Genomic DNA, 15,015 nt, shown 5'->3' on the forward strand with positions numbered 1-15,015 from the left:
ACACAACACAACTTTATTTTATAGTTCTGGAGGTCAGAAGTCCAAAATGGTCTCACTGGGCTAAAATCAAGGTACCAGGCAATACCAGGATTGTGTTCCTTTCTGGAGGGGAGAATTCGTTTATTTGCCATTTGCAAGTTCAGGAGGGTTCCTGCATTTCTTGACTCTTGGCTTCCTTTCATGTTTAAATTTAGCAATATGAGTTTCTCATATCACATCAGTCTGATACTGACCCTTCTGCCTCCTTCCCTGACTTTTAAGGACTTTTGTGACTACATAAAACACAGTCAGATAATCCAAGATAATCTACCCATCTGCTAATTAGCTCATTAGCAGCCTTAATTTCATCTTCAACCTTAAATCTCTTTTTCCATAACAATACATATTTCTAGGTTCTGGGAATTAGGGTGTGGGCATTTTTGGGAGGCCATTATTCTTAAGGATCACATTTAGGTGTCACCCCAAGAACATGATAACTCCCCAAGATAAAGTGAATCATGTTCTTCACAGCTTTTATTCCACACATAATGGCTATCTCTTTTTTTTTTTTTTTTTTTTGACAGAGTCTCGCTCTGTCTCCCAGGCTGGAGTGCAGTGGCATGATCTCGGTTCACCGCAGCCTCCTCCTCCTGGGTTCAAGCAATTCTCCTGCCTCAGCTTTCCAAGTAGCTGGGACTACAGGCACACACCACCATGCTGGAGTAATTTTTGTATTTTTAGTAAAGACGGGGTTTCACCATTTTGGTCAGGCTGGTGTGGAACTCCTGACCTCAGGTGATCCACCCTTCTTGGCCTCCCAAAGTGTTGGGATTACAGGCGTGAGCCACCGTGCCCGGCCAATGGCTACCTCTTATTCCATCTCTTAGCAAATTGTGCTGTGATTGTTTGTGTCGCCAACTGACACCTTCATTCAGGGGAGCAAGACCTTTGTTTTTCTTATTTATCTCTGTGTCTTCATTCCTCATCTCCTTGCCTGAATTTCCATCAAAGTGTCTGGAAAACAGGAAGCTCTTAATAAAAAACTGTTGAGTTAACTGAGTGGAGGAAACAGAATACTGGTAGGGTTCTATGAGTTGGGTAAATTATTTACCATGAGGAAGTGAATTTCAGGGCCATTTGGTGATACAATAGGAATATATGAATGGAAGTCAGATAAATCTTTATATTTGGAGACAAGGTTGGGAAACCATACTCAGTGAAATGGGCACAAGAAATTAACACCAGGCAATGACTGGAATTTGTGTAATTTTTTCTCATACTGTATTGTAATTTAGGAATTGCTTATTTATGAAATTTTAATTCATTGGGAAGAAAGCCTAAAGTGAAAGTAAGGCTAAATGTACTAACATATCACAAAAAGGTACCATAATGACACAAAGTTGGGAAACCAATAAGTACATTTAGTTAGTTTGTTTTTAAGTATAGGTAACTAACACAAACAAATAGTAAATAAAAGAACCATCCCTGTTTATTCACCACTCGCAAGGGAGATTGGTGTTTTGATTTAGATGATAAGGATAGCTCTGTTTCCTTCGTAGTCTGAGCTGTCCCTTGGGTGGAGAAGGTCAATAGGTTGGGTTGTATAAGTATGACGCATATTTCCTTCAGGCAACAATCAATTTCCTTTTTTCGATTTTGTGCTTCCTACACGCCCTCTGATAAATAGTCTGGTCTCCCGGGGGAACCACTCATCAGGAAGGGAGTGCCCTGTTCAGATCTGACCAGTCCTGTTCCCAGCCCTGGTGGTGGCTGGACCACTGAAAATTAAGAAATCCGTGTCCTAGTTAATAGCTGTCTTCATGTGTGTTATTAGAATGAATCAATTTTCCAGAGCCTACTGGGCAGTCTAAGAAATAGAATGTACCTAAAAACATATTGTCTAAGACCAGCCCCGTGCTCATAACCAGCCCAGGGGGATGTAACCCTCTATGAGTCCTGTCTGTGCTCAGGTATCTGTCTGTGAGTGCTACTGTGACAGTTAATTTTTTGACTAATATAGTTATGCCAGCTAGCTGATGGTGTGATTTCATGTGGCAAGCAATAGGTAGCCATTGTACCTTCTTAAATCATTAGGGAAGTAACATGGTGAAAGTGGAGCTTCAGAGGGATTTAATCTGACTTTGCTATGTAGAAAGGATTAAAGGGCTATGGAAGACAGTAGGTAGTCAGTAAGGAGGCTGTGAAAATGTTTCCTGAAGAAGAGGGCCTGGAAGAGAGGGATGATGTTTAGACATTATGAAGGAAGAAACTGACCACTACCATGGATATGGGGTATGAAGAAGCAGTAGCAGCCTAAGACAATTCTTTGATTTTGATGGTGGACACCAGCATGTGGCTAATCTGACAGAATTATTATTTAATCAGAAACTTAAAGCTTTTGGTGGCCCCTAAATTAAAGGTATAAAGTAGTTTCAAATATAATTTTATTTTGAAAAAGAGAATGTCAGGTAAATTTTTTTCCCAAAGATTTATTAGCAACAACTCATGTCAAGGATTAATATCCAAACTTTTGAACTGTGGTCATTCAGTTTCATTTGCTAAGCTCTCATTTGCTTTTTAAAAAATTAATTTATATTAGCTGAAAAATTATTTCAGGGAGCAACTGCAAAGTTCAATATAGTCTCTGACATACAATGCTTAGTAGGAAACATGTTGCTCATATCATTTTCTAGTAAAAAAATGGTAATGGCATTTTAAAAAATTCAATTGCCTATTGTGAAAGACAGCATTAAATGATGGGTATGTACCAAGTCTCTTTCTAAGTTATTCTCATTGCCTAGAATTATGCAAGAAATCTTTTGCAAAACCATGTGGAATTCTAACCAACACCTAAGAAGCTCGCGCTGTAGATGAAATCTCATCAAGTTTTTAGAGCCCTTGATGTTACCAACCCAGGTAGCATCTTTAGGAGACTTGTATTTCATTTACAATCAAAATCACATTAAATTTTGTGTAAACACTCTTTGGCTGGACTCCACATCCAATATTCTTTTCGAAGTCATATGAACACAAAAGTAAAGCTAAAATAAATAAATATAATTCTAAAGAACAAGAGCCTCATTGTCTGGCTTGGCAAATTTACCTGAAGCTGTTCTCTTTCTCTTTCACATACACACTCTTTTTTTTTTTTAATCCTTAATTGAAAAATTGAGCCTCCGGCAGCCAAAACATACACTGCAAAGCTAAAGACGTTTGGGCATTGGCATTTCCAAGAACCTGGCACTTGTGACTGCTGTAGCTAGTTTTCACACTGTGAGGCTGCTTTTGATTTACTGCTGTCATAAAATGAGACTAGGTGTAGTGTTATGATGATTTGCGATTTGTTCCTAACTCAAAGGGCTCTGGTGGCCTCTTAAACTTATTAGAACAACTTCTATTAGGAAAATGGAACTAACATGACAGGATTCATTCCTTCGGGTCACACAGAAATTGTGGGGGGTTTGCCTCCTATGTGTGGGGTTTGAGCAAAGGGGGAGAATGGAGAGACAGAAGGAAGCAATGGGAAGCAAGAAGAACGTGACCCCCTTGATGCCCTTACTTTAAAGCATGCATCTTAGGGTTGTAGAGGTTGAGTAGTAGCTATTTAGGCCTTTCTGTGTGCAATTAAAGATATTTCTAAAAGATCATTTAAATCCTCATTTTATTTGCTCCTCCTTATATTTTTCATTCCCCTAGGAGGGTTTCAATGGAATGGGTTTCCTGCCAACACTTGACAACAATATCCATGCTGGCTCATGGCAGTTTGATGGGACATCAGGGAGAAAAAGGCTCAAACGGGCCGCCCAAGACCTCAGCATGAGTGAGTAATTGTAAAAGGCTCCCCACCACGTGTGTTAATACTTAGAAATACAGAACTAAATGTCAACACTTTTCCTCTCCCGAGAGCACTAACATCTGAGCACGAAGGCTGAGGGTAACACCACGCCAGCCCAGAGTTCAGAAAGGAAAGTCTATGTTATCTGTTTTAAATCACTTGTCAAAAATGAGTTTTTCTTGAGCTCTCTTCTTAGGGAAGGAAAAATATAGAACAGACTTTGGCATCAGCCACTTGCCTTGGCATTGAGTAGCAGCCATAAACCCTGAGAATGGGCGCCCCATACCAGAATGGCTAACAGATCCATCCATCATCACTCAAAAACAAAGCATTTATAGGCAGAAGATTGGGTGAGTATCATTATTCTGCTGTTTTAATCTGAAGCAAGCCTCAAGAATTCTCTAAACTTCAATTTTCTCACAGATAAAAGGCAATGTAATCTTTTGTCCATCTAACAGGTTTGCCATAAGGAACACTGATGCTGGTCCGTGTGTGTGTGTGTGTGTGTGTTGGTGGTGGAGAGGAACTTCTGAGTGTCAAGGTGGCAGGGCTGTAGCAAAGTTGGAAAAGAATCCCGTACCCACTGAAGAGCTAAATCAATACAATTGGTAAAATCTAGCCACTGCTAGAATCTTAACTATCACTGGAGAGGCAAAAGAATTAAGTCCCTTGGCAACATGGTGAACAAGGAATTGCTTAAGGTCTTACACAACACAGCTTCTGCAAAAGAGAAGTTAAATTGCAGGAAACAGAGATATGCCATGCTTCTACTTTAATTCCCAAAGTTTTTCCACCAGTTAGTGTGCCAAAAGAAAGGGTAGCACTGTTGGCAAACCCTAATGATGATCTTAGCTTGACTGACCTCGGTCTGTGCAGCTTGGTGGTGATTCTGCATGACAGGTTGCGCAAAGCTCTCTGGCAAGCTTTGGTCAATTTTGATCAACTAAATTTTGATCACATAAATTATCTTACCTCCATTTTGTTTAATGGAAATAGCTCTTTATCAGGCACCAGAATAACCCAGTTCTAGTCTAGCCACAAACTCTTAGCAAATTATTTACCCTCTTAACCTTAGTTTTCTAGTCTACAAGATGTGTGTGTGTGTGTGTGTGTGTGTGTGTGTGTTTGGGAGGGGGTGATAGGTGAGTGGGTAAACTAAGTGTTTAAGTTCCTTCTCAACTCAGACATTTCTGATGATGATGTCCTAGTGCAGGGATGATATAACAAAATAGATACAACGTGCATAGTCGGGCAGATGGGGAATATTTAAAATAGTTACCAATCATTTAGCTTTTTATATGTGCAATAAACTTTTCTTAGTAATTTAGATGCATTATCTCATTTCCTCTTCTCAACAACCTTATGAAATAGGTGGTATCATTACACATACTTCACAGATGAGAAAACTGAGGTATAGAGAAAGATTGATTTTTCCAAATAACATGTCTAGGAAGTAGCAGATGCAACATTTCAGCCTAGTTCCTTTGGCTCCAACGTTCATATTCGTAAGTTCCAAACTACAGTGACTTTCTGTAACATATTTGTAGAAGAATTCTAAATCTTCAATGGAAATAATTTCATGATTGATATTTGCCTAAGTCTTGGAAGTGCAGTGTGCTGAGTGTCTGCCCATGATGAGTGTCTGCTGATCCTGGGGATAGTATTAATCGTCCAGCAGCATTCCTGAATTATCCAACCCAGAGGGATATTTACATTTTTGGATACAATGGCTGAGTACCTTTACTTAGGCCTCCCACCAGGCTAGGACAGACTGGGGGCAGATGCAGCCATACTTCTCATTGAAAAGACTATGGCGTGTAGCATTAGCCTCTCCTCATCTGAGATCAAGAACTTCAACATCTATTCTTCCACTCCTCACCTCCTTGCTTGCTATCTCCAGAATTTCATCAGTATTTGGAGGGTAACGCAAAGTAATTCTTTTGCAGAAAAATAATGGCATTTTTGCTTTAATGCAAACAAACAGTGGGATTAAGATTAGATATTCTAAATGGTAGGAAGGAATTTGCAGTTTTAGAACTGTCTTCTCAGCAGTCTGGCTTTGGGCCCTTACATCCACATAACATAGATTTACATATAGAGAAATAATATATATCGTGTCCGTTCCCAGATGGTTTGTATATTTTCTTGGCTAGGTAGAAGGACACACTATGATGCCCAGAAATAAAATAGAATTCAAATCATGGTAGAGATTTAGCCTAAGTTTAGCATTGGATCAGTTGTCATTTTAAAGCACATGTAAATAAATGAGGATAAAATAAGTATATTTTTAAACACATGATTTATAAACAAGCACAATTATTAACTAGAAAGAGCTGAGATTTTATTAGGTATATGAAAGGTCAGTTTTCTCAGGAACTATCTTTCAGGCATAAAAAAAGGACTAGTATAAATTAAATATGGCCTAACTCTAATGCGATGAACATCTATCTGGGTCATCAATTTGTTTCTCTTTTTTTTTTTTTTCCTAAAGTACTTGGTTCAGATCTCTTGTAATACTAACTATATTGTGCTGTTTATGTACATGTCTCTCCAATTAGACCCAATTTCTCAAAGGCAGAGACTGTCTCTAATTCTTGATATCCCCAGGGTCCAGCACAATGCCTAGCACATTGTCAACAATGACTGAAAAAATGCCCAGGAACAAACTACACTCAAACCAGCATCATACAAAATGTAGCACTGATACTCCAGAGTGTCATTCTGTGGTTGGCTGTGGGTCAGCAGATCTAGGCTGAACTCAGCAAAGAGGCTCTCCTTCAAGTGTTGGATCTAGTTATCTTGGCTCTTTGCTGCAGGCTGAGCCATGTCTGTTCCTGGGACCCAGATTGAAGGTGCAGCAGCTGATTAGAAGAAAAATTTCCCGTGGTGAAGGCAAGAGCACAAAAGGCCAAGCCCAATCACACACACACACATCAAACATTTGCTTATGTCATGCTGACTAGTACTTTACTGGTGAAAGGAAGCCACATGATCAAGCTTGATATTAACAAGATAGGGAAATATACTCCATGTTTAGTGGAAGAAATTGCAAAGCCACATAGCAAAAGGTGTGAATACAGAGTAGAGTAAAAAGTTGGAAATAGTATTGCAGCCTACCACAATAGGTAATAAAGGCTTATAGAATTAGTGAGTTCATTTTTGTACCCTGTCTATTCATACCTTATTTGAGTTTCTAACTAATGACAACATCAAATGCTGTGGGGATTTTTTGCTCAGAATATTATTAGTGGTTGGTACATATTAAATAATTTGAAGTCTAGAAATTATCCCCATAGAATCTGCATCAGAGGGATTTACTAAGGTGAGGTTGGAAGTTCTGCAAATATCCTTTCTGGCACTGCATAGCATTTCTTTTCATGATCCAGACCTAAGCCAAGAAGGAAAAAAAAAAAAAAAAAAAAGAATCAAAAATGGAAAAGATTTATAGAAGTACCCACTAGGATTTCAGCTCATAAACATGTGGAGTCTGTTGTTTTCAGTTCTTTTATTTAAGGGCAATGGTTTGAACCAGTGGGTGTAACTTACCTATTTCCATCCTAGGCATACCTAATAGATCTTTCTTTTCAGGACAGTGAACATGATATGCAAAGCTAGAACTCTAAAGGCAAAGGTCTTCCAGGAAGTTGCTGCCCTGTGGGACCTTAGCCTTCTTTCCAGAACCACTGAATGACTTCTGCCATATTGCTATGAAGCTGACACACCTGTTTTGAATAACAATTTGCCCAGGGCTCTGGATTTCCAGGTGGTGATTTTTATTGCTTTCCAAAGCATGAAATTTGAACTTGAGTTTTCCCTGATGTCAGATTAGCAAAAGCACCTTAACAGTGAGCTTTTTAAATAAAGCAGCTATTTCTGGTGGTTACCTCATATTTTAAGAGCCCATTAGAACTATATAGAGAGTTTTCTAAAAAGCAAGGAGAAGAGTGTTAGGCATTTAAAGTTTCAACTGGTCATCTCTCTATTAAAATATTAGGTGTAGACTGGCTTACATACATTTTATGTTACAAACCACACATCTGATGATAGAATAATAAGCCTCATGGGTTGGAGATGGAGCTTTCTTGTCTACTTTTCAAAGAAACTCCGTATCTTTTATGTTGGAGGAGGGGTAGGAAGCAAAACAATTCTCGACGGCCCAGGTACCCTGCTGGTTGCTACAGTGTGAGGTCATTTTGCACTGTAAGTCACAGAGCACAACCTGATCCTTATAAATTCATAACCTGTTTTAGTGAACACTGGTAATTACAAATGAAACACCACACAGACTGATTTTTACATGGTACCCTATTTTATCAGAGATGAAATGTAAAGCAAATAAAACTGCAACTTGCCATGTCAGTTGGTTGCCTGGGGTATAATTATCTGATTAGTCCTTGCAAACCCTTGCTTGTATGTGCAAATTCGATTTAGAGGCCTCTCATAAGATGATAGCTAACTACTTTGTGTAAACACTGCCTTTACCAGGCAGAGCCCACCGCTGAGACCATTTTGCACGTCTAGTTATGGTTGTTCTATGTATGAAGCAATGGAACTTGTGGGAATAGCAATGCAGCCATAAGCACACAAATAACTTTTATTGCCAACTACTAGGTTAGAAAAGTATGCACATGAGCCATTACTAGAGTTCTAACCTGTCACAAAACCTTTCCTACAGAAAATCAAAAGCATTTCTGGCACTTCCTTAAAGCTTATCTTAAATCAGTAGATTTCTAAGATTTTATTTCTATCTCCACCAAGCAATAACAGTAACTTAAAAAATGTTTTAGTAATATGTGGTCAATTGGATGAGAGTGTAAAACATTATGGCCAATGAAGCTCTAGCATTTGTTGAGTTCAACCGTTTTATTTTTCAGCTGTCAAAACTAAAATTCAGAGAGCCAAGGGCCTGTGAAGGGAACAGAGTACCCAGACTGAACGCCATAGATCAGCTGCCCCCTCTCCAATCCCCTGTTCACCATTCAGGGCTGCCTCTCACAGTAAAACCATAGTGCAATTTGTATTGAATTTTATGGGTCTGCAAACTGAAACTGAGAAGCATGTGACGGATGCAACTGGAAACTGGGACCAGGAATGTGGCCTCCTCTATTCTTCACTCAAACCATTCCCTTCAAAGAATTTATTTTTGTCCTTTCCTTAAGCATTCAAAAAATAAAGAAAACAAAGTATATATGAACATCTTTGCTACACTCTAAAACTGTACTATCTATGCAATAGCCTCCAGCCACCTGTGGCTATTTGGATTTAAATAAAATACAATTTTAAAAGTTGTTTTAAAACATCTTTCAGTTTCTAAATCTAGCTAGCCTCATTTCATATGCCCAATAGCCACATGTGGCTAATGGTGACTGCATTGGCAGCACAGGAAATGGAACGTTTCTATCATCACTGAAGGTTCCATTAGACGGTGCTGCTCTACCATCAGAAAATGAAATTTTGTGCTTTTTCTTCTCTTAGACTGCTGTTGGGAACAGTTTTTCACAGTTACTAGTTGTCTGAAAAATCCGTCCCTGAGAAAGTCCTGGCTTGCGTCTCTGTGTCACAATTGTAACACCACTTTCGTGTGACATGTATTCACACGTGCAGGCGTTTGGCATTTCAGGCTTTTCATGTTCGTATCAATACTTCTCTCTTATAAAAACAAACACATTTCCATTGTGTCAGATTTCTAATGAGAATTTAGGTACTATGTTTGGTGGAAACATAACTTCAGGCTACTAAATGAAAATTCATCACTTTCATTTTTCTTTTCTAGCAAAAAATATCAATATATTTAAATATGAGGCATTTAACCAGTTGTTAATTTGAGTTTAATGTTTGTATTAAGGGTAAGATCATGAGAAACTAAATGTTTATGCCTGGTGAAATAAATGATATGAAACCATAAGGACCAGTGAGAGCACGTTGTCCTTAATATTGTATATTGCACATATCACAGATCACTAGATGGGTCTTATATTGACCCTTCTAGGTACACAAGTGGTTAAAAGTATTTGTGCTTCTGGAACTACTTATTTGTGCTTCTAGAACTGCCTGGTTGTTGCAAAGATTTACTCCATCTGACAACCTGAAATGTGTTTGATCTGTCAAGTTTCAGAAGAGAAAATAATTCCCTTGTGCTATGATCTACCAGAATAAAAGTCTTTGTAAGGTAAGGAAAATTAAAACAGTGACAAAAATAACATGAGAACTGCCAGGACTCTGGAGCATAAGAAAAACATAAAAATAATTAAATATAGTTATTTGGTGGAGGAAATGATGAAAAATTTCCCACTTGAAGGCAGTATGCATAGTGATTAAAAGGACAGGTTCCAAAGTCTATCCTACTTACTGCCTAGATTCCAAAAGTTTGTTCTACCATTTTCTAACTGTGTGACTTTGAGGAATTTGATTAACCTCCCTGAGGCAAGTCTGGAAGAGCCCTTCTAAGAAAGATGCTGATGCAAATGGGCCATTTTTGTGAAATAATCCTGTTATGGGTCAAATTGTGTCTCTCCCCAAATTCATGTGTTGAGGCCCTAAATTACAATGGGACTGTGTTTGGAGACAGGGCCTTTAGAGAGGTAGCTAAAGTTAAATGAGGACATAAAAGTGGAACCCTAATCCAATAGGACTGCTATCCTTCTAGGAAGAGAAAGAGGCCGGTGCAGTGGCTCATGCCTGTAATCCCAGCACTTTGGGAGGGTGAGGTGAGTGGATCACAAGGTCAGGAGTTTGAGACCAGCCTGACCAACATGGTGAAACCCCATCTCTATTAAAAATACAAAAAATAGCCAGGAGTGGTGGAACATGCCTGTAGTCCCAGTTACTTGGGACGCTGAGGCACGAGAAGCACTTGAAGCCGGGAGAAGGAGGTTGCAGTGAGTCAAGATCGCACCACCGTACTCCACCCTGGGTGACAGAGCGAGGCTCTGTCTCAAAAAAAAAAAAAAAAAAAGAGAAAGAAACACTAGAGAGCTGTCTCCCTCTCTCTCTCTGCTCATCACAGACAAAAGAATCTGTGAAGATACAGGAGGAAGGCAGCTGCTTGCAAGCTGGGAAGAGAGGCCTCAATGGACACCTACAACCCTGATGGCATTTTGATCTTGGACTTCTAGCCTCCAGAACTGTGAGAGAATAAATTTTTGCTTGTTTAAGCAGCGCTGCCAGTGGTACATTAGTTTCCCCTTGTCTGTGGGTTTGCTTTCCATGGTTTCAGGTCCCCATAGTCAACTGTGAAAATAATGAATGGAAAATTCCAAAAATAAATAACTCATAAGTTTTAAGTTGTACACTATTGTATCCTGATGAAATCTCTTGCTGTCCCACTTAGTGCCCTGGGAGAGTCAAGCAGCCTTTTGTTCACCATATCCACACTTCATATGCCACATGCCCATGAGTCATTGGCATCATCTGCTCCTGACATCAACCCATCAACACTGTCCTGGCTCAATGAGTCAGGATCACCCAGAGCAGATGACTCTCCTTCTGACATAACGTCTGAAGGTCAATAGTAGCCCCAAACTATGCCACAATACCACGTCATTCTCCTCTCTTCATCTCATCACACAGGCACTTTATAATCTCACATTATTACAACAAGGGTGAATACAGTAAAATAAGATATGTTGAGAGAGAGAGAAAGTGAGAGAGACCATATTCACTCACAGAACATTTATTTCAGTATGTTGCAATAATTGGTCTATTTTACTGTTATTGTTCATCTCTTACTGTGCATAATTTATAAATTAAACCTTACTATGGGTATGTATGCATAAGAAAAAACATAATATATGTAAAGTTAAGTACAATCTGCGGTTTTGGGCATCCACTGGCGGTCTTGGAATGCATTCCCCTCAGATCAGGGGATGACTGTACCACAGTTCGTTTATTCATTCATCTATTGAAGGACATTCTGGTTGCTTTTAAGTTCTGGTCATTATGAGTGAAGCTGCTTTAAACACTCGTGTACAGATTTTGCATGAAACTATCGCATTTTCGATACCTTTGTTCTTTGGACCATCCTTCTGCCAGAAATGTCTTTCCCCCTGTCATCCACTTGCTAAGTCCGTTTTCATAAATTGAATTCAATTTACTGTGTTTTGTTGTGGTGGCCTGAACAGACTAATACACATCACCAATCCAGTTTTTCTCTGATCCAAGCCTCCTCGTGTTTCTGATCCCTGGTTTTCAACCCTTGCTTTATTTTCCTTTTTCTCTGTAGTCTGTCCATCCAGTTCACCATCTACAAAGCAGCTTCTCCTTCTTGTGGGTCTGGATCATGTGCTACATGTACAGTGCAGAACTGCACTACCGAATTTGAGACACCCAGTATTGCTTTCCCGCACAGTAACTAAGTGTTTGTCCACTGGAAGCAGCTGATCCTTTAAGATTTATGTCTGATAGGATATCTTGAATAAATAGCTTTAGAAACTGGATTTATTTCCTACATCTCAGACACCCCCAACCCCATGTCTTCAAGCACTGCTGCAGGGTAGTTCTGAGACAGCAGGTATTAGCCTCTATAACCTATCTTTCCCTCTTTCATCCAAGACCCTGAGGACTAGCAGGAACTTCCCCTGATTAACCCATATTCCCTTTGCCTGGCCCAAACAGGGGTGCAATAAATGTTAAGTGAGACAAAGATGCTCAAAATGCAGAAGTCAAATTATTCCTTGAAGAACCATTTGTGTGCTGGCCATTCTGGAAGTGGAAGTCATTTAAGACTCGATCTTTTCAATAAGTAACTTAAAATTTATTTGGGGAAGTACACAATTGAAAAGCACGCTGCAATAGTAAATATAAATTTCTGAATTCCATAGCTATTCACAGGTCGGATTCCAAAAACTGGCCTTGATGAAATTTCCACCAGCTTGTTAGGAAGGACTGTCCCCACCCAACTGCACTTAAACTTCTCTACGTGTTTATGGTTATGGGAGAATCGCGTCCAGCCCAAGAGAAGGTCTGGTTCCCAGGAGATAAGCTGAGTTTATGCTTTTAAGGAAGGGAGTGAATGTAGCTTGTTTTCCTGCACCAGAGAGATGAAGGGTGAGGAACAAAGATATTCTCTTATTAATGTCAGCAGGGCTATACAAATCACCAGGGGCAAATGCTCTTAAACTGATGATGTCAGTTGTCATTTATGAAAGTTTTCGTTCATGAAAATTTATAATGCATTAAAGTAAATGGCTTTTCTTTGTTGGTAATTTGTGGATGGCCAGTAGATTTACGTTCTTTGGAGGAGAAGGTCACTGAATTTGTTTCAAATTCCTGACTCCTGAGACTGATTTCCAGGAACTGATTCTACTGGTTGGGTGAGGTGGCTCAGCAGCTACTCAAAGTGACTAAAATGGAAGGGACTCCTGATGTAAAGAGATAGCTTATTGGTGGTATAGGCAGAGGATGTGAAAAGAAGAAATACCGTGCATAGTAGGAGTTAGGCAAAGCTTATCCATGGTCTGGGCTCTGGCAGATGGCATTGTGCTTGATAAGTAAAGAGAATGTCGTATAAAATTAAGAGAAAACAGGAGAAAACTGAATAAAGAAGTACATGTTGCATAAAACCCCACATTACAAGGTCTAGGTTTTCCTATTATCTCACCATAGCCAACTTTCTTATCAAGTTCACATGTCCTGTTCTGTTCCAGACTCAGCCTGGGAACCCTCCTTTCCGCTCCTTCCCTCACCCCCTCCCTTCCATAGGAGGTGTCTTGGTCACACAGGAAGAATGGGAGAGAGGTGAAGGGAAAGAATGATGTCACCCTATGTGTGAAAATTTGCATGATTGCTGTAGTGTTTTCTGGACAGTAATTTCCACAGCAGTTTCCTTAGTGGCAGAATAGAGAGGATCAATACCAGTCTTGCACGGGCTGTTCTTGGGTTAGATGGCCATAGTAAGTTCAATCAACTGGGACTGAGCAGTTGATGTCGAATAAGACCAGAATTAGTTTAAAGAGTAAAACACTGTCTTTTTGTGCAAAATTTAATGGCATGCCAAAAAAAAGTCAGTAATCAAGATAATATTTAATACAATAGTTAAAACACAAAATGAATGAAAAAGAAGTCCGGGAGGAAGAAATACTAAAAATTTACATAGTGACAGGATGGCATTGTTTGTGTGTTTTATGACCCTGTGTTTTTTGCACAATGGGGTTTATGAACCATGTGTTTTGTGCATGGTTCCTGAACCCTGTGGCTTTTGCCTCCCTCACCAGGTCCTCATGGGGTAGGTTTATGAGGTTTGACAATGAGGTGTGAACAGATTATACAATGCAGAGCCCTCCATGTAGTCACTTTTTGTAGTTGTAGAACTTTAATTATCTTTTCCTGCTTGGTTCGAAACATGGAAGGGTGTTTTGATAAGTATATACGTACGAGCACACACCTTTCCTTTTGCCTCGAGCTTCAATCTGGCTCAGGGTGGCACTGATATTGAGCAATCCATTCATCTGTTAAAGAGGGGAGTAAGGAAACTTCCTGCAGAAGGGGCAAAAGGTGGGGCAGGTTGTGGCAGGCATCTCCAGTACGTTCCTCATATATTTAAAAGAAAGGAAGCAGTCACCAATGAGGATTACATGACAATGGCAGAGGTGGTCCTGGGATTCAGATGCTGAATTGAAGGTGAAATTTGGAGTAACAGAATGAGGGCTCTGTGGTACACCCCCCTCCCCCACTACACTTAAAAAATTCCTCTTCTGGGCCGGGCGCAGTGGCTCATGCCTGGAATCCCAGCACTTTAGGAGGCTGAGGCGGGCAAATCATGAGGTCAGGAGTTCGAGACCAGCTTGCCCAACATGGTGAAACCCCATCTTACTAAAAAATGCAAAAAACTAGCTGGGCGTAGTGGCAGCCACCTGTAATCCCAGCTACTTGGGAGACTGAGGCAGCAGAATCGCTTGAACCCGGGAGGCGGGGATTGCAGTGAGCTGAGATCTCGCCACTGTACTCCAGCCCAGGCGACAGAGTGAGACTTCATCTAAAAAAAAAAAAAAAAAAATTCCTCTTCTGTTTTTCTTCTCTTGCTAAAATAGCAAAGGAGTAGATTGTGCTTTTTTTGTTGAGGATGTTACAAGACTAAAGAAGATTGTGAGTTGATGCTAGCAAGAAGAAAAATATCAAGAAATTTTAGAGTGAGCAAATGAATAACGGGGGAAAAGCCTGAAGAGGAAACTAGCACCAGACTGAGCAATTTCAAACGTTGGTGA

The 15,015-nt window shown here is 39.8% G+C and overlaps 1 long non-coding RNA gene across 1 annotated transcript; it reads left to right on the forward strand.

Moving 5' to 3' along the window:
• Window positions 1–1,891: 1,891 nt before the first annotated feature.
• Window positions 1,892–10,849, forward strand: LOC126930923 (uncharacterized). The gene is made up of 4 exons (XR_007717713.1): window positions 1,892–1,949; window positions 3,676–3,799; window positions 7,403–7,577; window positions 10,821–10,849. It is a non-coding gene; the product is annotated as an uncharacterized LOC126930923 (long non-coding RNA).
• The last annotated feature ends 4,166 nt before the right edge of the window (window positions 10,850–15,015 follow it).

Source organism: Macaca thibetana, chromosome 11 (genome assembly GCF_024542745.1).
Source record: "Macaca thibetana thibetana isolate TM-01 chromosome 11, ASM2454274v1, whole genome shotgun sequence".
Classification (NCBI taxonomy): Eukaryota; Metazoa; Chordata; class Mammalia; order Primates; family Cercopithecidae; genus Macaca; species Macaca thibetana.